Source organism: Chiloscyllium punctatum, unplaced genomic scaffold, assembly GCF_047496795.1.
Source record: "Chiloscyllium punctatum isolate Juve2018m unplaced genomic scaffold, sChiPun1.3 scaffold_154, whole genome shotgun sequence".
NCBI lineage: Eukaryota > Metazoa > Chordata > Chondrichthyes > Orectolobiformes > Hemiscylliidae > Chiloscyllium > Chiloscyllium punctatum.
Window position 1 is genome coordinate 97,773 of NW_027309888.1, and position 23,069 is coordinate 120,841.

At 45.5% G+C, this 23,069-nt stretch overlaps 1 long non-coding RNA gene across 4 annotated transcripts in view; it reads right to left on the minus strand.

Annotated features, from left to right (window-relative positions):
* The window catches only part of LOC140471685 (uncharacterized), a 76,644-nt gene that overhangs the window by 15,814 nt on the left and 37,761 nt on the right, over positions 1-23,069 (minus strand). For all 4 annotated transcript variants that reach the window (XR_011957169.1, XR_011957168.1, XR_011957170.1 and 1 more), the window contains one exon: positions 9,992-10,126. This is a non-coding gene — a long non-coding RNA (uncharacterized lncRNA). The remainder of the gene's footprint in view (positions 1-9,991; positions 10,127-23,069) is intronic.

The window sequence follows — 23,069 nt, forward strand, 5'->3', positions numbered from 1 at the left end:
GGGAGAGATGTTTGGGGGTGTGACAATGTTGCAGGGTTAAACATAGTTACAGTTGCTACAGATTGTTCGCAGGAGAAAACATTTTATTGTTTGGAGGAAGATAGAGAAATAAAGCGTATTTGATTAGATTCCAGAGATAGGGATGTGTGTAGGGTTGTGGATCGTTACATGGACAACGTTGATCAGGGCATAGAAACATTCACAGGATTCCAGGATGTCGTACATTTAACAACAGTTGTGGGATCTGGAGAATATCACAGTGATAGGGTGGATGGTATGGACTGGGGAATATTACAGGGAAAGGGAGGGTAGTATGGACTGGAGAATATTACAGGAAAAGGGAGGGTCGTATGGACTGGAGAATATTACAGGGAAAGGGAGGGTCGTATGGACTGGAGAATGTTGCAAGCACATGGAAGATGATATAAGCTGGAGAATGCTGCAGCAATAGAGAGGAGTATATGGACTGGAGGATGTTGCACGGACAGGGATGAAGTTGTAGACTGGATACAGTTAGAAGGAGAGATGAATTTATGCACTGGAAGGTATGTCAGAGAGAGTGCGTGGTGTGCATGCTGCAAGATACGACAGGGATAGGGAAGCTTGTAGAGACTGGAGGAGAGAGTGATAGAGAGTCTTATGAGAGACCAGATTCACTTATGGGCATAGGATATGCTACAGTGAGCAGAGCCTTTTGCAGATATAAATGAGGATACAATGGCCACAAAGCAGTCACACCTCTTCATAGGTATATAGGAACTGAAGGAATTGAACAGATTACACAGGCTTGGAGTGTTGTATGCAGTGGAGGAGATTAACCTGAAAGGGATGGTTTTAGAGACTCAACAATGTTAGGAAATAACGGGAGTTGCAATTGTGAGAGCAGGTTTCAACAATTCGGAGGATATAGACCTGAAAGAGCTTTGACAGATAGCAATGGTACGGTAAAGGTAATTGTAGTGGCTTCCCTTTCATAAGCAATCCATAAGCACTTAAAATAGCCTGTTTGACATGTGCATTATCACTCGACCATTCGAGAGACAGCGCTGCAAATATTTCACTGGCTCTGCTTACCAGCTTAGACTGAACTAGCATTACCCAGAAGACCTCGGGCCACTCTACCTGTCTATGAAATCTTTCAAATGAAATACAGAGTTCCTTGACAGTAGAGTCACAGGTAGTTAGGATAACAAAGAAGGTGCTTGGTATGCATTCCTTTATTGGTCAGAGTATTGGGTACAGGAGTTGGGAGGTCATGTTGTGGCTGTACAAGACAGTGGTTCGGCCACTTTTGGAATGCTGCATGCAACTCTGTTCTACTTCCGATCGGAAGGATGTTGTGAAACCTGAAAGGGTCCAGAAAAGATTTCCAACAACGTTGCCAGGGATGAGCTATAGGGAGAGTTTGAACAGGTGGTGGTTGTTTTTCCTGGAGAGTTGGAGGCTGAGGGTGACCTCATCGAGGTTTATAAAATCAAGAGGGACATGGATAGGGTAAATCGACAAAGGCTTTCTCCTGGGGTGTGCGAATCCAGAATTATAGGGCGAGGTTTAGGGTGAGAGTAGAAAGATATAAAAGATAAAAAGGGGCAACATTTTCACGCAGAGGATAGTAAGTATATGGAATGAGCTGCCAGAGGAAGTGGTGGAGGCTAGTACAACTGCAACAGTTAAAAGGCATCTGGATGGGTATATGAATAGGAAGGGTTTAGATGGAGATGAGCTGGGTGCTAGCAGGTGGGACTACATTGGGTTGGGATATCTGATCTGCAGGATGGGACCATGAATGGGTTGGGGAACCTGGAGGATGTTATGATTTGAACCACAGGTAATGTTTGATTGGATCTTTCAGCCAGTCTTACAGATGGTACAATTGCAACATTTAAGAAGCATTTGGATGTATATATGAATAGAAAGGGTTTGGAGGGAGATAGGCCAGGTACTGGCAGGTGGGACTAGATTGGGTTGGAATATCCTGTGGGCATGGCTGGGTTGGAATGAAGGGTCTGTTTCCATGCTGTACATCTCTATGACTATAAGATCGGCTGAATGTTCCAATCAAAAATTACCTGTGGTTCAAATCATAATATCCTCCAGGTTCCACAAGCCATCCCTTGTCCTATCCTGCAGGTTCAATGAATCCCGGAACACCTAACCTTCTTCAAGTCCCACGTCCCTTCCGACATTTGTACCATCCTCCAAGTTCTGCAGCCCTTCATACCTTGTAACATGGCCCAGACTCTCCAACTCCTCCTTCCTCTGCAATGTTCCCCAGAAGAGCACTGCAGGATGGTGGGGGTAACAGAGATATGGAGTGACATCAGGACAGGAGGATATTGCAGACATTAGGAATATATGGACTTGAGAAGGTTTCACAGTTTATGAGTGTTGTAGGGACTGGAGGAACTTACAAAGATAGGGATAGTTTTCGATTGGAGGATTCTGCAGAAAACCTTTACGTGGTTAAAGGTAGGATTCTTAGCAGCGTGCAGGAACAAAGGGATCCTGTGTCCCTCAGGTTCCCACCCAAGTTGACAGGCTGTTAAGAAGGCGGATGGTGTGTTGGCTTTCATTGGCAGGGGGATTGAATTTAAGAGATGTGAGATTTTGCTGCAGCTCTACAGATCCTCAGTTGGACCACACTTCGAATATTGTGAACAGTTCTGTTCACTTCATTGTAGGAAGGACGTGGAACCTTTAAAGACAGTGCAGAGGAGATTTAGCAGGATGCTGCCTGGACTGGAGGGCATGCCCATAGAAGGTAGATTGTGGAAGTTAGGGCTTTTCTGATCACAGCGAAGGAGGAAGAATGGTGACTTGATAGAGGTGTACAAGGGAATGAGAGGCATAGATAGAGTGGATAACCAGAGACTACTTCCCATGGTGAAATGGTAATCACAAGGGGACATAAGTTTCAGGTAATTGGCGGAAGGTTTAGCTTAGATATCAGAAGGATATGGGCCAAGTGCTGGCAGGTAGGACTAGATTGGTTGGGATATCCTGTCTGCATGGAAGGGACTGGTACGTTATTTACACAGAGTGTGGTGGGTGCGTGGAATGGACTGCCAGCCGTGGTAGTAGATTCAGACACATTACAGACATCTAAGCAACTCTTGGATAGGCACATCAATGATAGTAATATGTAAGATATGTAGGTTCGTTTCATCTTCAGAGTAGGATAAAAGGTCAGCACAATATTGAGGGCGGAAGGACTTGGACTGGAATGTGCTATTCCATTTTCTAAATAGCAAGGGTTATGATGGCAGCAAGAGGGTTCGGGAAGCGGGAGAGGATGCGATCTGAATGAAGAGACACAAATATGAGGCGTTGCTAAGGTTGCATGAGGTAACAGAGACAGCAATGGCCTGATCTGGAGCGGATGACCCAGACTGGGAGGGGTGTGGGAACTGGAGGTGGTTTCACAGGGAGGGAGGACCTTTGAGCCACAGGAGGTTACAGAAATGTGGAGAGCTGTCGGGCCTACAGGGGTTCATGGAGATGGGGAGTTTGGGAGGAATGGAGCAGTTTACAGGGATAAGGATGTTGGTAGGATGGGGTGTTTTACATAGACAGGAATGTTTCAGGTGAATGGAGCAGATTACAGAGAAAACGTGGGTTGTACAGATTGGAAAAACAAATATTCATATGGAGGGCAATACAAGCATGGTGAACACTCAGTGAAACGTTAATATTCGCAAAGTCTGGGACAATCACACTGACAACAGTGACATTGGAAGAGGAGTTCAGAGAATTTTTTTCAGTGTTTCTTAGAATAACAGATTGTGTAACTGGCGAGGGACGTAACTGTCTCAGAGCGACTGTTGTGTGATAAAACTTAGTGAATGAGTAACGTCACCTGGAGAGATCCTCTGGGAAATTGTGATAATGTGCAGTTTAAAGAACTATAAAGTTTTAAAGTGAAACACAGAAAGGACAAGCTACAACTAGAAACAAAAATAGCCAATTACCTGAGTTGGAGAGGAGAACTGACCAAAATAAACAGACTAAACAGACTGAAATATGCGCCTGTAAATGAACAGTGGAAAACATTTGAAGGAACAGTGAAAAATACTCAACAAAAGGATATTCCACTGAAACAGACAAAAACCCAGCAAAAAATCCCCACCGGTACCTCACTCAGGACAAAATGGATCATATTAGATTATGAGGCTGAGAAGATCACCACAAAGTACTAAAAGTCCTGAAGTGAGAGAGAGTTTTAGAGTAAGTTTTAAAGGGATTGCAATGGGTCTGCTAGCAGGAGGGGTGGCAATGGGAAGGGGAATCGTTGCCAAGTTTTATTGACACGATACGAACATGGAGAAGTGAAGGTGCTGGAGGTGGTGAGAGAGTGACAGAGAGAGGTCAGGGCCTGAACGGTGTTACAAAGCCAGTACGGATTGCTGCAGCTGGAGGGGTTTGCAGAGGTAGGGAGGGACATATGTATTTTTATTTATTCATTCATGGGATGTGGGTGTCACTGCCTGGACCAGCATTCTTTGACCCCATGCTAATTACCCAGAAATTGCTGGATAAATATAATACTTTGCTGGCCACAGGTGAAGTGCTGAATGACTGGAGGATCGCTAATATGGTTCCTTTGTTCAAGAAGGGCAGCAGGGATAGGCCAGGTAATTACAGAGCAGATAGTCTGACAGCAGGAGGAGGGAAATTATTGGAAACAATTGTGAGGATGAATCAACACTTGCAAAGGTAAGGATCAACTTGGTTTAGTCATCATGGATTTGGCAGAGGAAGATACTGTCCGAGGAATTCAATTCAGCTTTTTTTTTAAAATGATGCTTAAGTATATTGATGAAGGCGCTGCAGATGATGTGGTTTACATGGACTTGACTAAGTCCTTAAACAAGATCCAACATGGAAGGCTGGTTCAAAAGGACTGGGTTCCAAGGCAAGTTGGCAAATTGGATGCAAAATTGGTGGATAGCATACTTTCACCACCGGGTGTACCACAGGAAACTGTGCAGGAATCATTGAACATTAATAACTCGGATGTGAAAGCAGAAGGTATCATTAGTCGGTTTGCAGATGACATGAAAGGTGAGGGTGTTGTTCACAGTGAGGAGGATGGTCTCTGTCTGCTGTCCGATGTCGATCGGATGATAATCGAAGCAGAGTTTAGTTCTGATCGAAATGAGGTAATACACTGTGGGAGGTACGATAAGCGAAGTACAGACATAATAAACGGTAGGTCCTTGCGGAGTACTGAGGAATACAGGGACCTTGGTGGACAAGTCCATAGATCCCTGAAGGTGTCAGCACAGGGTGACAGGGTGGGAATGGCACCTGAACTGGGAGCGGGAGAGGGACAAATATCCTGGTGGGGTGAATTGCTAGAGCTGCTTGAGAGGATATAACCCAGTCTGGCAGGGTGTTGGACCTTAAATAAACGTAAGGCCAGAAAGATGATTGAGGCTGGTACACGAGTTAAAGACAGCAATTTCAGCAGACAAGGCAGGCAAGAACATAGCAGGGAATGGGGGAAAACTGATGATTAAACTGCATTAATTTCAATGTAAGGGGCCAGACAGCTAAGGAAGATGAACTCAGGGCATGGATTGGAACATGGGACTGGGATATTATAGTTATTACAGAAACACAGCTGAGGGAGGGGCAGGACTGACAGTTCATTGTTTCAAGGTGGAGATGCTGCAGGAAGGGGAGGCAAGAGAGGACGTGTGGTGGTGGGTTTTGATTGCATGAATCATCACAGCAGTACTTAGAGAGAATATTCCTGTGGATTGCCCAGTGAAGCTATGTTCGTGGAACTGAGAAATAAGAATGGGTCATCACTTTGATACGATGCGACTGCTGACCCCGAATAATCTGTGGCAGACTGAGGAACAAATATGTCGGGACACCTTAAATATCAACCATAATAATAGGGCTGTTATAGTAGCGTTTATGAACTTTCCAAACCTAGACTGGGACTGCCAGTGTTCAGTGTTTGCAAGGGAGGAATTTGGTAATTGTGTTCCAGAAAACTCCCAATCAATATGTAAATGGCCTGAAAAGAGAAAGGGGCAAAACCTGACCTCCACTTGGGAATTAAGGTAGGGAGAGGGACTGAGATTTGGGAAAGCGTTTTGCCAAAGTGATCACAGTTCTAGTAGTTTGAAAATAGCTTTGGAAAAGGACAGGCCTGGTCCACAAGTGCAAGTTATAAAATGGAGCCTGACCAATCTTGACCGTATTAGTCAGGAACTTTGAAAATGTGATTGGGGAAGGGAATTATTTACAGGGAAAGGGAAGTTTGGCAAGTGAGAATATTTTAAAAGTAAGATAAACTGATCGATCAGCGCCAGCATGTTCCTGTTTGTGTGCAGGTCAATGCTGACAGCATTCGGAAACACTGGCTGTCTATTGAGGGTCTGGTCAAGGAAAAGGGGGCACATGTCAGGTATAGCCAGCTGGATCAAGGGAATTCCTGAGGATATACAGGGGCTGTAGGAATACACTTTGAGTAGAAAACAGGATTGCAGAAAGGCTACATGAAATAGCCTCAGCAGAGAAGGAAAGGGGAATCCAAAAGTGATTGTATCAGTATATTAAGAGTACATAAGTAACTCAGGACAAAATAGTGTCCTTTAGTGATCAATGAGGCCATCGATGTGTGGAACTGCAGGATATTTGCTAAGATCCTAAACAATTTTTTTCACTCCAGAACTTACTGTGGAGAAAGACTGGGGAATTCAGGGAACAAGAGTAATACGTTAGGCCACAATTGGAGTTCTCTGCAATTCCAGTCTCTCTGCTACAAGAAGGATGTTGTGAAACTTGAAAGGACTCAGAAAAGATTAACAAGATATTGCCCGGGTTGGTGCTGAATATGCTGGGGTTACTGTCACTGGAGAATCGGAGACTGAGGGATGACCTCACAGAGGTTTATATGAACATGAGGGGCATGGATAGGGTAAGCATTCAAGGCCTTTTCCCAGAAGTTGGGGAGTCCAAAAATAGAGGGAATAGATTTAAGTTTAGAGGTGAATGGTTTACAGAGGGACTGAAGGGACAGCTTCTTCACACACATAGTGATGTGTGTATGGAATGAGCTGAAAGAGAAAGTAATGGAGACTGATACAATTACAACATTTAAAATTGGCATCTGAATAGTAAGGGTGGGGGACATGGTGGCACAGTGGATAGCACTGCTGCCTCACAGCGCCAGAGACCCGGGTTCAATTCCCGACTCAGGCGACTGACTGTGTGGAGTTTGCACATTCTCCCCGTGTCTGCGTGGGTTTCCTCCGGGTGCTCCGGTTTCCTCCCACAGTCCAAAGATGCGCATGCCAGGTGAATTGGCCATACTAAATTGCCCGTAGTGTTAGTTGAAGGGTTAAATGTACGGGAATGGGTGGGTTACGCTTCTGCATGCCGGTGTGGACTTGTTGGGCCAAAAGGCCTGTTTCCACACTGTAAGTAATCTAATCTAATCTGTAAGTAATCTAATCTAAAAGGGTATAGACGTATATGGGCCAAATGCTGGAAAAGGGAATGGATTTATTTAGACCGGGTAAGCCAGTACGAGTTGGGGACCGAAGGGTCTGTTTCTATGCTGTAAATCTCTATGACTTGAAAAGAGTGCATGTTATAAAAGAGCTGGCGCTGGAGGTTTTAAAACTCAAAACTATGGCAAGTCCCAGAACCTGATTAAGTGTATCTCAGGACACTGTGGGATGCTAGGGAAAAAATTGTGGAGGCCCGAGTAAAGGTATGTGTACTACAGACAGCCATGTGTGATGGGCTGGCAGGCTGGAGGATGGCATCATGGACAGTGAAGGAGGTTTTGTGAGATGACAAAGGGATCTTGATGAGGTGAATGAATGGGCTGAAAAAGTAGAAATGGAATTCAATCTGAATAAATACGAGGTAATGCATTTTGTAAAACAAACACGGGTAGAGCTTATACAACTAATGCTCAGGCCTTGATAAGTGTTTTAGAGCAGAGGGACCTCCGGGTTCAGGTACATAATCCTTGAAGGCTGCATCACAGGACGAATAAGACAGTGCTTGGCATGCCTGACTATTGCTCAGTCCATTGAGTGTAGGATTTGGGACGTCATGTTGAGTTTGCATAGACATTTGTGAGGCCTGTTCTGCAAGACTCTGTCCAGTTCTGGTCGCCCAGTTAACAGGGAGGATATTATTAAGCTGCAGGACATTCAGAAGTGATTTACCAGGATATTGCTGGGTATGGAAGGCTTGAGATCTGAAAAATGGCTGGATAGGCTGAGTCTTTTTTCACTGGTGCCTGGGGGTTGAGACATGATGCTATAAAGGTTTATGAAAAAAATGAGATATATGGATCAATTTAATGGTAGTTGCCTTTTCCTCAGGATGGGGGAGTCTCAAGATCAGGGGCCATATTTTTAAGGTTAGAGGGGAGAGGTGTTCAAAAAAAAGATATGGGGCAATTTGCTACACAGAAGGTGGTTTGAGTGTGGAATGAACTTCCTGAGAAAGGGGTTGATGTGCGTACAATTACAACATTTAAAAGATATGTGGATAAACAGGTGAATAGGGCAGGGTTGGAGTGATATAGGCCAGCAACAGGCAGCTGGGAAGAGTTTAGTTTTAGATTATGGTGGGTATCAACTGAAGGGTCAGTTTCCATGCTGTATGGCTCTATGACAAGAATATGGTTTGATTCCATTATTGAAGAAAGGATCAGGGCTGGGCCCACTGATGTGCATCATCGACATAAACGATTTAGTTGAAAATATAGGAGTGATTGTGTGAACGTTTGTTGATGATCAAATGAATGGTGTAGTGGGCAGTGAATATGGTTATCAAAGGGGATCTTGACCAACTGGGCCAGTGGACCAAGGAATGAAAGATGGAGTTTAATTCAGGGGTTGGATTTTGTTAAGACAAACCAGGGAGGACTAATACAGTTAATGGAAGGGCTCTGGCCAGGGTTGTCGGAGAGAGAGAGAGAGAGAGACCAGACGGTGCAAGTTACATTGTTCCTCGGAAGTGGCATACCAGGTGGACAGGGTGGGGAAAGCGATATTTGGCACATTTGCCGACATTGGCCAGCACTTTGTTACATATGTTGGAGATATTTGTAACTTTGTCCTAAATATTTCCCTTGGGCAGAGGAGGCCACGAGGTGACCCTAAGAATGGTGAATAACCAAGGGTCGGTGAGTCCAAAACTAGAGGGTATAACAGGAGGTGAGAGAGCAAGGATTTAAAGAGGGAGCTGAGGGGAACATTATCCACAGAGGATGGTGCATAAACGGAACAGACTGCCTCAGGCACATGGGAGAAACAAAAACAATTACAGCATGGAAAAGACATTTGGGCAGGTACATGGAGAGGAGAAGGTTTGAAGAGATAAGGGCCAAATGCAGGCAAATGAGACTCATTGAGTATAAGAAACATGGGCAGCCTTGAGGGGTTTGACCACAGGTTCTGTTTCCGTGCTGTATCACTCTGTATCCAACTAAAGAGGATTAGTGTACCAAAATAAGGCATGTTGTAGACACTGAAGCAAGTTACAGCGATAGTGATGGTAATCTAGAATGCAGTATGTCTCAAATATGTGGAGGGAGTATCGGGAAGGGAGGAGGTTACAGGGACAGGGACTATTGTAGGAGTTAAAAATGACTGAAGACACTGGTGCACAAGCCATGCCACAGATGGTGTTGCAGAGTAGTGAGTCTTAGTAGAGTGTTGGAGGGAGAACACAGAACAGAAAGATCCCAGGCAGCATTCACAACCTCTTGTCGGAGGCCTACTCTCCCCTCTGTTGTACTGATGCTCGCTAAGACAGCACAGGACTGGATTGATAACTATGAACTCCCGATGCTGTCTCACTGCAACATAAGTTAAAGTAGACGTGGTGATTGAGCACGGGGTGTGTCTATACTGTGCTCCCCATCCAGCACTGTATCTGCGTCCTGTCTTGTTAGCGATGTTTGGAGCCCTCTCATTGCTCTCTGCTCTGTCACTATGAGTGATCTTACCTCACTGCAGGATTTATTGAAGGCTCCCGGTCTCCCTGCCCTTTGTCTCTCTGGCTGACCAACCATCTTCAATGAGGTGATGGATGAGACACACAGCAGTTGGGAAGTCTATTGAGTCAGCAACTTCCTGAGTACCTACAGGAGACAGAGAAATAGACAGAATGGGAAATTAGACTGATGCAGTGAGGGTTACACAAGGAGAATGGAAATGAACCCCACAGAGATCTGGAAAATCCCAAACTCCATCCCTGGCCTGTGCTGTTGAGTCTCTCTGGAGTGGAGAATTCTGTTAGCTCAGGATCTGGAGGAGCTGCAAGAGTGAGAGACGCTGACAGAGGCAGCAATTCGACCCACACAGTGAGGGATACCACATGGAGAGAGACTGAGTGATATCACCAGAGTGCAGGAAGACTTCAGGATCACACAATCATGTTGGAAGAATGAGTTTAGCTTCATGTGTCAGTGCTCAGGGATGAGTAAGCAGTGAGCAGGTGAAGTGATGGCCTAGTAACATTATTGTTCGGGCATTTATCCAAAACCTCAGCTAATGTTCAGGGGAGGCAGGTTTGAATCCCATCATAAGATATGGTGGAATTTAAAATCAATAATTTTAAAAATAGCAATTCACAATCCATAAACAAATATGAAACCATTGCTGATGTACAAAAATCACAATCCCTTAGATTAGATTCCCTACAGTGTGGAAACAGGCCTTTCGACCCAACCAGTCCATGCCATCCCTCCAAAGAGTAACCCACTCAGACCCATCTCCCTCGACCTCATACACCTGACATCATGGGCAATTTAGCATGGCCAATTCGCCTGACCTACGTGCGTTTGGACTGTGGGAGGAAACCGGAGCATCTGGAGGCAATTCACGCAGACACGGGGAAAATGTGCAAACTCCACACAGTCGCCCGCGGCTGGAATCGAACCTGGGACCCTGGTGCTGTGAGGCAGGAAGGCTAATCACTGAGCCAGCGTACCGCGCACTTTCCTTTTGACAACGAGATCTGATCATCCTCACGTGGTCTGCACGACATACCCACAGCAAAGTGTTTGCCTCTCAGTTGCCCTCTGAAATGGCCAAGCAAGCTACTCAGCTCACGGGCAGCTAGGGCTGGGCAATAAAGGCTGGTCAGCCAGAGACACCCACATCCCCTACCTGATTTATAAAAAAATCCAATAGGATGGTCCCACTGGAACCGTGATGGGACCAGTGTCCTGGCCAATCATGACAGTAGGTTTATGGACAGGGCTTTAAACTGACAGAGAGGATGCAGGGACAGGGTTCAGGTGAAAGGAGCTTTCCAAATCCAAAGAAAAAAGGTGAAGCATCGGAACAGTATGGGGATATGATGAAGGCAATCAGAAAGGTACAGGATGGGACAGCGATTAACTAAAACTGTACATCAGTGAATAGGTTTGTGACAGGAAATTGTGGGAAAGAGTAAATTATGTTTTTTTTCAATGGACGAAGTCTTATCAATAAGGTAGATGGATTTGTGACACTGAGATAAAAGAGGTTTAGACAACAGAGAGACATGGTTATAGGGTGAACAAAAGGTGGACATAAATATTCAATGGATCACAACCTTGCGGAAACTCAGGCAAAATGGGTAACACTAACAATAATGGATAACAAAGGCATCACAGAGAAAGCATTTGGTCTCAGATCATGAAGTAGAATCAGTCTGAATGTAAATTCTGGCTATTACTTGCCAAGGACACAAGCAGCAGGATAGTTTTAGCCACTGAACAGCATTCCGCTGCTCATTACTGCATCACACAGGAACTCATTGGAATTTTTTTAACAAACACATTGCGATAATTTTGGGAAACATCAATATTCACAAAATGTAGTACAGTCACACTGGCAAGAGTGATATTGGAAGAGGAGTTCAGAAAATTAGTTTTCAGTGTTTCTTTGAATAACAAATTGTGCAACTGGCTAGGGACATAACTACCTCAGAGCGACCATTGTGTGATGAATCTTAGTAAATGAGTAATGTCACCTGGAGAGATCCTCTGCAATATTGTGATAAAATGCAATTTAAGGAAATATAAAGTTTTAAAGTGAATCACAGAAAGGACAAGCTACAACTAGAAACAAAAATAAACAATAACACGAGTTTGAGAGGAGAACTGACCAAGGTAAATAGGCTAAACAGACTGAAATATGTGCCTGTCAATGAACAGTGGAAAACATTTGAAGGAACAGTGTAAAACACTCAACAAAAGGACATTCCATTGAAACAGACAAATCCTCAGCAAGAAATCCCCATCGGTCCCTCATTCAAGTAAAAATGATCATATTAGATTATCGGGCTTAGAGGATCACCAAAAAGTACTTAAAATCCTGAAGTGAGAGAATGTTTTCGGAGTAAGTTTTAAAGGGATTGCAAAGGGTCTGCTCCCAGGAGGAGGTCAGATGGAAGAGGGAATAATTGTCAAGGTTTTATGTCACAAAAGGAACCGGGAGAGCTGAAGGTGCTGGAGGTGGTGAGAGTGTTACAGAGAGGGGTCAGGGCCTGAACGGTATTACAAAGCCAGTACAGATTGTTGCAACTGGAGGTGTTTGCAGAGGTCGGGAGGGATATATATATTTTTATTTATTCATTCATAGGATGAGGATGTCGCTGATTGGACCAACATTCTTTGCCCCACTGCTAATTACCCAGAGTATAGCACAGAGTCAGCCATATTGCTGTGGGTCTGCTGTCACGTGCAGGCCAGACCAGGTTAGAATGTCAGATGTTCTTCTCTAAAGGATGTAAATGAACCAGATGAGTTCTTCCTTCTGGTCAACAATGCTTTTATGGTGGCCTCACCAATGTCCTCTACAGCCACAACATGACATCCCAACTTCTACTCTCAATCGCAAACGCCTGCTTCACCAACCTGTCTACCTGTGACACCACTTACAAAGAACTGTCTACCTGCATCCCTGGGTCACAGACTGACAACACTACCCAGGGCCCAAACATAAACTGTACAAGTCCCACCCTGGTTTGTTTCACCAAAATGGAACACCTCACGTTTATCTAATTAAACTCCATCTGCTATTCTTCAGCTCACGATCCCAGTGTACTATTCGTCCTGTTGTATCATAGATAACCTTCTTCACTGACCACTTTACCAACAATTTCAGTGCCACTCAAAAAAACTTACTTACCAGGAAACCAATATTCCCATCCAAACCATTTATCCAAATGACAAACAACAGTGGACCCACTTCACCGCTGGTCACATGTCTCCTGTCAGAAAAACAACATGTCTCCCATCACCCTCTGTCTCCTACCATCAAGCCTAAGTTTGTATCCAGTTGACTAGCTCCTCCTGAATGCCATATCCTTTTACATTGATCTGAGCTTATTATCCAGTTTACCATACAGAACGTAGAACACAGAACAGGACAGCACAAGACCCTTCGGCCATGATGCCATGCCCATCTTTTATCCGACTGTGAGATCAAACTAACTTACATACCCTTCATTTTGCTGTCATCCATGTGCCTATCCAAGAGTCTGTTAAAATGTCCCATTACACCCACCCACCACTCTCTGTGTAAAGAACCTACATCTGAAATCTCCCCTTACCCATCCACCAATCACCTTACAATCATGCCCCCATGTACCATGTATGCCATGGGATAAAGAGGTCTCTCACTGTTCACTCTATCTTTGCCTCACACCTTCTTGTTCACCTCTAACAAATCACACCACACTCTTCTTCACTCCAATGAGAAAAGCCTTAGCTCCCTCAACCTTTCTTCATAAGACATGCTCTCCAGTCCAGGTAGCATCCTGGTAAATCTCCTCTTTACCCTCTCTAAAACTTCCACATCCTTCCTTTAATGAAGGGACCAAAACTGAACACAATATTCTAATTGGGATCTAAACAGGACTGTATAGAGCTGCAGCATAACCTCATGGCTTTAAAACTCAATCCCCCAGCTAATGAAAGCCAATACAACAGATTCTTTCTTAATAATACCATCAGCTTGGTGGCAAATTTGAGGGATCTCTGCTCATGGAATCCAAGATCCATCTGTTCCTCCACACTATTCAGTATTCTGCCTTTACCTGCACATCTTTGGCCTGTGGGTGGAAACCGGAGCCCCTGTCGGAAACCCACGCAGACACGGAGAGAAAGTGCTCACTCCACACAGACAGTCGCCTGGGGCTGGAATTGAAATCACGTCCCTAGTGCTGTGAGGTAGCAGTGCTAACCACTGAGCCACCGTGCTGCCCCATGTAACTCTCTAGAGCCCTGCTTCTGATCCTTGGTTCCTCAAACTTAAATTAGCTTCCTTCTTCCTCTTGACTAGATGTTCTACATCCCTTGGAACCTTGACAAATGCTTTGCTGAAGTTCATGTAGACAACACTGACTGCTCTGCCTTCGTCTATCTCTTGGTCAACTCCTCGAAGAGTCAATCCAGTTTGTGAAACATGGCTTCCCACTCACAAAGCCATGCTGACTATCTCTAATCAGCCCTTGCCTTTCCAAATATATGTAGCTCCTTTCTCTCAGAATCTCCTCCAACAACTTACCCAGCACTGGCTCACTGGGCTGTGATTTCCTAGCTGCTCCCTGCAGACATTAAGTGATGGAACAGCATTAGCCACCCTCCAGTCTTCCGGTAACACATTGTGTGTATTGATAAAATAAATATATGTTAGGGACACTATCTCTTCCCCAGATTCCCACAATATTCGACCTAATAAGCGACATTAAGATTTGATCTACCTTTATTTGTTTTCAGATACCAGCACTTTTTTTCCTCTGTTGAGGATTCTTTCCAAGACATCACTATTTATTTCCCCAACTTCCTGAGCTTCCATGTCTTTCTCCACAGTAAATTCTGACAACACTATTTTGTCTAATATCTCACCCACCTCCTGACAGTTAAGGTGCCCTATTCTCTACCAAATTACTCTTTAGCCCTTATTGAAACTTGTGTAAAGTTTTCTGAAAATTCAAATAAACCGTATCCTCAGTCCAACCACTCCTACACCCGTATCTATTCTGCCATTTATATTCACACCAATAAAAATAAAATCCAACAGGCTCAAAAACACATCCTCTTTTCATTAAAAGTGTTTCTAAGGGTCTAGTTATTCTTCATTGACATATCCTTTCAAGCATATTTCAGCTCCTGACCTACTGTCAGGCTAACACTGTTTGGTTTCAGACTGGCAGCAGAAAGGGTTATGGGTGTTCGTGTTTATCAATCTGAAAAAAGGTAGCTTACAGTTTCAACAGGTAATAGATGTTTTGGGAATAAGGAGGAACGTGGGGACTGAATGACATTATGGAGATAGGGAGCGATGTGCGGACTCAACGAGATTATGGACGTAGAGAATGCACTAGTGACTGAAGAACATTATGGAGATAGGGAGTGATGTGGGGCCTGAAAGGGGCCAAAGAGATCTGCAGGGCTGTTGGGTCTGAAGGAGGTTGCACAGATCAGGAGGATCATGGGGATTGAAGGAGGTTACTCTGAACTGGAGGGTCGTTGTGTCAGGATGAGATTATGGAGATAGTGAGGGTTGTGGGGCCTTTTGGAGGTTATGGAGTTAGGGAGGTTGGTGGGGAATGGTTCAGGTTACATGATTAGGAAGAGTCGTGGGGACTGAAGGAGTTTATGGAGAGAGGGAGGGCTGTGGGGACTGAAGTAGGTTATATAGATAGTAAGTTTATAGAGAAGCACAGGAAAGAAGAGCAGGTATTGGCCATTTGACCACAGAGTCGGTCCCACCATTCAATATGATCACGACTGATCATTTAACCCAGTACAGTATTCCTGCTTTCACACCTTACTCTGATATTATAGTGACTACTGGCATTTAGTGATACAGTGGGCTGTAGTAACTGGGATGGGGGTGGGGTGGGGGGGGGTGTCTTACAGAGATAGGGAGGGTTGTGGAAGCTGGGACAGGTGACAGATACAGGGCGGGTTTTAGGAATGGGAGGACTTCACAGAGATTTGGAGGAATGCAGGGATGGGACGTGATAACAATCACAGGGAGGGTTTTGGGAGCTCGATCTGAGACGGGTATAGCTGAGAACAGAAGGGAGTCAAACAGGGACAAGGTAGGACTAAGAAATTAAGCTGCATTTATTTCAATGCAAGGGGCCTAACAGGGAAGGCAGATTAACTCAGGGCATGGTTAGGAACATGGGACTGGGATCTCATAGCAATTACAGAAACATGGCTCAGGGATGGGCAGGACTGGCAGCTTAATGTTCCAGGATACAAATGCAACAGGAAGGATAGAAAGGGAGGCAAGAGAGGAGGGAGAGTGGCATTTTTGATAACGGATAGCATTACAGCTGTGCTAAGGGAGGATATTCCCAGAAATACATCAGGGAAGTTATTTGGTGGAACTGAGAAATAAGAAAGGGATGATCACCTTATTAGGATTGTATTATAGACCCCACAGTAGTCAAAGGGAAATTGCCAAACAAACTTGTAAGGAGATCTCAGTTATCTGTAAGAATAATAGGGTAGATATGGTAGGGGTTTTTACCTTTCCAAACATCGACTGGGACTGCCATAGTGTAAAGGTTTAGATGGAGAGGAATTTGTTAAGTGTGTACAAGACAATTTTCTGATTCAGTATGTGGGTGTACCAACTAGAGAAGGTGCAAAACTTAACCTAAGCTAAGGAAATAAGGCAGGGCAGGTGACTGAGCTGTCAGTGGGGGAGCACTTTGGGACCAGCGACCATAATTCTATTCATTTTAAAATAGTGATGGAAAAGGATAGACCAAATCTAAAAGTTGAAGTTCTAAATTGGATAAAGGCCCATTTTGACGTATTAGGCAAGAACTTTTGAAAGCTGATTGCAGGCAGATGTTCGCAGGTAAAGGGACGATGGAAAATGGGATGCCTTCAGAAGTGAGATAACAAGAATCCAGAGAAAGCATATTCCTGTCAGGGTGTAGGGGAAGGCTGGTAGGTATAGTGAATTCTGGATGACTAAAGAAATTGAAGGTTTAGTTCAGAAAAAGAAGAAAGCACATGTCGGGTATAGACAGGATAGATCGAGTGAGTCCTTCGAGTATAAAGGAAGTTGGAGTATACTAAAGAGGGAAATCAGGAGGGAAAAAAAGGGACATGAGATAGCTTTGACAAAGAGAATTAAGGAGAATCCAAAGGGTTTTTACAAATATATTAAGGACAAAGGGTAACTATGGAGAGAATAGGGCCCCTGAAAGGTCAGCAAGGCGGCCTTTGTGTGGAGCCACAGAAAATGGGAGAGATACTAAATTAATATTTTGCATCAGTATTTACTGTGGAAAAGGATATGGAAGATATAGACTGTAGGGAAATCGATGGTGACATCTTGCAAAATGTTCAGATACAGAGGAAGAAGTGCTGGATAACTCCCCAGGGCCTGATCAGGTGTACCCGAGAACTCTGTGGGAAGCTAGAGAAGTGATTGCTGGGCCTCGTGCTGAGATATTTGTATCATCAATAATCACATGTGAGATGCCAGAAGACTGGAGGTTGGCAAAAGTGGTGCAACTGTTTAAGAAGGGTGGTAAAGACAAGCCAGGGAACTATAGACCGATGAGCCTGAACTCAGTGGTGGGCAGGTTGTTGGAGGGAATCCTGAGGGACAGGATGTACATGTATTTGGAAAGGCAAGGACTGATTATGGATAGTCAACATGGCTTTGTGCGTGGGAAATCATATCCCACACACTCGAGTGAGTTTTTTGAAGAAGTCGCAAAGAAGATTGATGAGGGCAGAGTGATAGATGTGATCTATATGGACTTCAGTAAGGCATTCGACAAGGTTCCCCATGGGAGACTGATTAGCAAGGTTAGATCTCATTGAATACAGTGAAAACTAGCCATTTGGATACAGAACTGGCTCAAAAGTAAAAGACAGAGAGTGGTGGTGGAGGGCTGTTTTTCAGACTGAAGGCCTGTGACCAGTGGAGTGTCACAAGGATCAGTGCTGGGCCCTCTACTTTTTATCATTTACATAAATGATTTGGATGAGAGCACAAGAGGTACAGTTTGCAGATGACACCAAAATTGGAGGTGTAGTGGACAGCGAAGAGGGTTACAACAGGATCTGGACCAGATGGGACAATGGGCTAACTGGCAGATGGAGTTTAATTCAGATAAATGCGAGGTGCTGCATTTTCGAAAAGCAAATCATAGCAGGACTTATACACGTAATGGTAAGGTCCTAGGGAGTGTTGTTGAACAAAGAGACCTTGGAGTGCATATTCATAGCTCCTTGAAAGTGGAATCGCAGATAGATAAGAGAGTGAAGGCGGCGTTTGGTATGCATTCCTTTATTGGTCAGAGTATTGAGTCCAGGAGTCGGGAGGTCATCTTGCGGCTGTACAGCACATTGGTTAGGCCACTGTTGGAATATTTTGTGCAATTCTGGTCTCCTTCCTATCAGAAAAATTTTGTGAAACTTGAAAGGGTTCAGAAAAGATTTACAAGAATGTTTCCAGGGTTGGAGGATTTGAGCTACAGAGAGAGGCTGAACAGGCTGGGGCTGTGGCGTCGGAGGCTGAGGGGTGACCTTATAGAGGTTTACAAAATTATGAGGGGCATGGATAGGATAAATAGACAAAGACTTTTCCCTGGGGTCGGTGAGTCCAGAACTAGAAGGGATAGGTTTAGGGTGAGAGTGGAAAGATATAAAAGAGACCTAAGGTGCAACTTTTTCAAGCAGAGGGTGGTACGTGTATGGAACGAGCTGCCAGAGGATGTGGTGGAGGCTGGTACAACTGCAACATTTAAGAGGCATTTGGATGGGTATAGGAATGGGAAGGGTTTGGAGGGAGATGGGCCGGGTGCTGGCAGGTGGGACTAGATTGGGTTGGGATATCTGGTCAGCATAGACGGGTTGGACCAAAGGGTCTGTTTCCGTGCTGTACACCTCTATGACTCCAACACTCATGGAGGTTATAGAAATAAACTGTGTGACTGCATGTGGAGGTGGTTGAAGGCATAAAGGTTTGTAGTTATCGTAGGAAATTACATCATTTGGGACCAGCAGAGTTTTCAGAGACTAACTGCATTTCAGAAACAGGAAGAGTTCATAATCATCATTAGAAATGCAGAAACTAATTTATGAGAGAAGCAGGGTCACTCTGCACTGTGCCCAGAGACAAGGAGGAGTCTTACAGCTGGAGGAGGTTACTAAGGTACAGAGCTTTTTTGTTGTTGTGACAGGAAATTTACAGAGATCATGAAGGTAGTAGGAGTTCAAAAAAGTCACAAAGACAGGGAGATTTTTCAGGTCTAGAAAGGACAACACTGACCAGGATGGCTGAAGGAACTGAAGAGTTGTTTTTCTTCAGTTAAGGAGAGATGTGACAGAACCCGGGATTAAAGGCAAACGCAGAAACTTGGAGAGTTGTAGTGGTAGGAGGAGCTTACAGGGATAGGCAGGATTGTAGGGGCTGATAGAGATAGGGGAAGTGGTATCAATGAAACAGACAATGGAGAAACTGACAGACATAGGGAAGGTTCTGTGGAACAGATGAATTTACAGATAAGATGGTGATAATGAAGCCTGAGAATTTTCTCATGTTCCTTGCCCAGCATTGTTCCTACATCATGCCCTCAGGGTCTGAATTAAAATCCACTTACTCCTCCCCGTGCTGTTTACTGTGAGTGATCTGACCGGCTGCAGGATTTACTGAAGGCTCCAGATCTCCCTCTCCATCTCTCTCTGGCTGACCAACTGTCTTCAATGTGGTGATGGACGAGACAGGAATTGGGAATTCTGCTGAGTCAGGGACATCAGGAATACCGACAGGAGACAGAGAAATAGACAGAATGGGAAATTACACTGATGCAATGAATCTTACACATGGAGAATGGCATTGAATCCCACAGAGATCTGGAAATTCCTAATGTCCATTTCTGGCCTGTTCTGCTGCGTCCCTCTGGAGTGGAGAATTCTGTTAGCTCAGGATCTGGAGTAGCTGCAAAGAGTGAGAGACACTGACAGAGGCAGCAATTAGACCCAGAAGTAAGGGATATCACATGCAGAAAGACAGTGATATCAGCAGAGTGGAGGAATGTATCAGGATCACACAATGGTATCAACAGAAGTGGTTCTGACCAGTGAGCACTGCTACCAGTACACAGGGAAGACTGAGCTATTTTATTGGGATAGGCTCCCCAGGTATCAGGAATATGCAGTGTGCTATAAATGGACACAGATGAGGAGGGGGAAAGGTCTGAGGGGAATGGAAATTCCCAAGTCCAAAGAGGAAGGTTGAAATATTGGAACACCATGGAGATGTGGATGAAGACCAACAGAAAGAAACAGTAAGGGACTGAGTTTAATTAAAATACTACATTGTCAAATAGATTTGTGACAGGAAATTATTGGTTTACATTAAGTAAATGCCATTTCTGCCCCTCACAATTCCTCACACACCAAAATGACATCACTTCCACCCCTCACATCATCGCTGATGTCACACACTCAGTGACTTCCATGCCCCCCCCTCGACTGCCGTGTTTGTCACCACTTCCGCCCCCACCAATGCCGCGCACTTGCATTCTGCTGACAAACCCCCAGGTCCCACCATCACAATCCCTACCCCAGAATCCGGAGGGGAACACCACCCGTGCTCATGACTCCATCCCCATTCCCCCTAACACCACACCCACTCCAGTAACAGGCTCAGTCGCCTCCCCCAGCTCCACACCTACGCCTGGTCCCAGCTCCCAGTCCTGCCGAGTTTTCACCATTCCCCCTGACCTCCCCCTCACTGAGGATGAATGATCAATCCTCAGCAAAGACTTCACCTTTATCCCCCTCCGTCCACACATCAATTAATTTAATACACGCTGAGATATTGAACACTTCTTCTGACGCCTCCGAGCATACTTTTACAATCAAGACTCCCACCCACCTTTCAAGGACCCTTTTGCCCACCTCCAACATACTCCATCCACCAGGACACCCCGCGCTGGCCTATTACCTGTCTTCGATTTCTACATTTCCAACTTCCACCGAGACATCAACCGCCTCAACCTATCTACCCCCTCCCCCACTCCAACCTCTCACCCTCACAACGTGCAGCCCTCCACTTCCTCTGCTCCAATACCGACCTCACCATCAAACCAGCAGATAAAGGGGGTGCAGTGGTAGTCTGGTGCACTGACCTCTACACTGCTGAAGCCATGATGCCAACTCGAAGACACCTCCTCCTATCACCCCCTCTACCATGACCCACCTCCCATCACCAAACCGTCATCTCCCAGAGCATACAGAACCTCATCACCTCAGGAGGAGAACTCCCACCCACAGCTTCCAACCTCATTGTCCGGGATCCCCCACTGCCCGATTCTACCTCCTTCCCAAGATCCCCATAGTGTTAGGTAAGGGGTAAATGTAGATGTAGGGGTATGGGTGGGTTACGCTTCGGCGGGGCGGTGTGGACTTGTTGGGCCGAAGGGCCTGTTTCCACACTGTAAGTAATCTAATCTAATCTAATCCACAAGCCTGACCATCCTGACCGACCCATTCTCTCAGCATGCTCCTACCCCACCGAACTCATGTCTGCCTACCTCGACATTGCCCTCTCCCGCAGTCCAGGAATTACCCACATTCATTCGAGACACCATCCATACCCTCCACCTCCTCCAAGACTTCTGTTTTCCAGGCCCCCAACGCCGCATCTTCACCATGGATATCCAATCCCTCTACACCTCCATTCACCATGACCAGGACCTCCAAGCCCTCCGTTTCTTCATCTCCTGACGGCCACAACAGAACCCTTCCACCGACACTCTCATTCGTTTGTCTGAACTTGTCCTCACACTTAACAATTTTTCCTTCAAATCCTCCCACTTCCTCCAGACCAAAGGGGTAGCCATGGGCACCCGTATGGGCCCGAGCTATGCCTGTCTCTTTGTTGGTTATGTAGAACAGTCCATTTTCCGTAGTTACACCGGCACCACTCCCCACGTCTTCCTCCGCTACATTGATGACTGCATTGGCGCCACATCGTGCTTCCTTGAGGAGTTTGAGCAATTCATCAACTTCACCAACACATTCCACCCTGACCTTAAATTTACCTGGACCATTTCTGATACCTCCCTCCCCTTCCTGGACCTCTCCATCCCCATTAATGACAACCGACTTGACACCGACATTTTTTATGAACCTACCGACTCCCAAAGCTACCTAGATTACACCTCTTCCCAGACTACCGCCTGCAAATTTGCCAACCCGTATTCCCAATTCCTCCGCCTCCGCCATACTTGTTCCCAGGAGGGCCAGTTCCACCACAGAACACACCAGATGGACTCTTTCTTTAGAGATCGCAATTTCCCTTCCCACGTGGTTAAAGATGCCCTCCAACACATCTCGTCCACATTCCACACCTCCGCCCTCAGACCCCACCCCTCCAACCGTAACAAGGACAGAACGCCCCTGGTGCTCACATTCCACCCTACCAACCTTCGCATAAACCAAATCATCCGCCGACATTTCCGCCACCTCCAAACAGACCCTACCACCAGGGATAGATTTCCCTCCCCACCCCTTTATGCCTTCCGCAAAGACCGTTCCCTGAGTGACTACCTGGTCAGGTCCACGCCTCCCAAAATCCCACCCTCCCTTCCTGGCACCTTCTCCTGCCACTGCAGAAATTGCAAAACCTTCGCCCACACCTCTCCCCTCACCACCATCCAAGGCCGCAAAGGAGCCTTCCACATCCAAAGTTTTACCTGCACATCCACCAATATCATTTATTGTATCCGTTGCTCCCTATGCGCTCTCCTCTACATTGGTGAAACTGGACACGTCCGAGCAGAGCACTTTAGGGAACATCTCTGGTACACCCGCACCAATCAACCCCACTGCCCTGTGGCCCAACATTTCAATGCCCCCTCCCACTCTGCCGAGGACATGCAGGTCCTGGGCTTCCTCCACCGCTGCTTCGTCACCACCTGACACCTGGAAGAAGAACGTCTCACCTTCCGCCTCGGAACACTTCAACCCCAGGGCAACAATGTGGACTTCACCAGTTTCCTCATTTCCCCTTCCCACACCTCACACCCCACCTCCA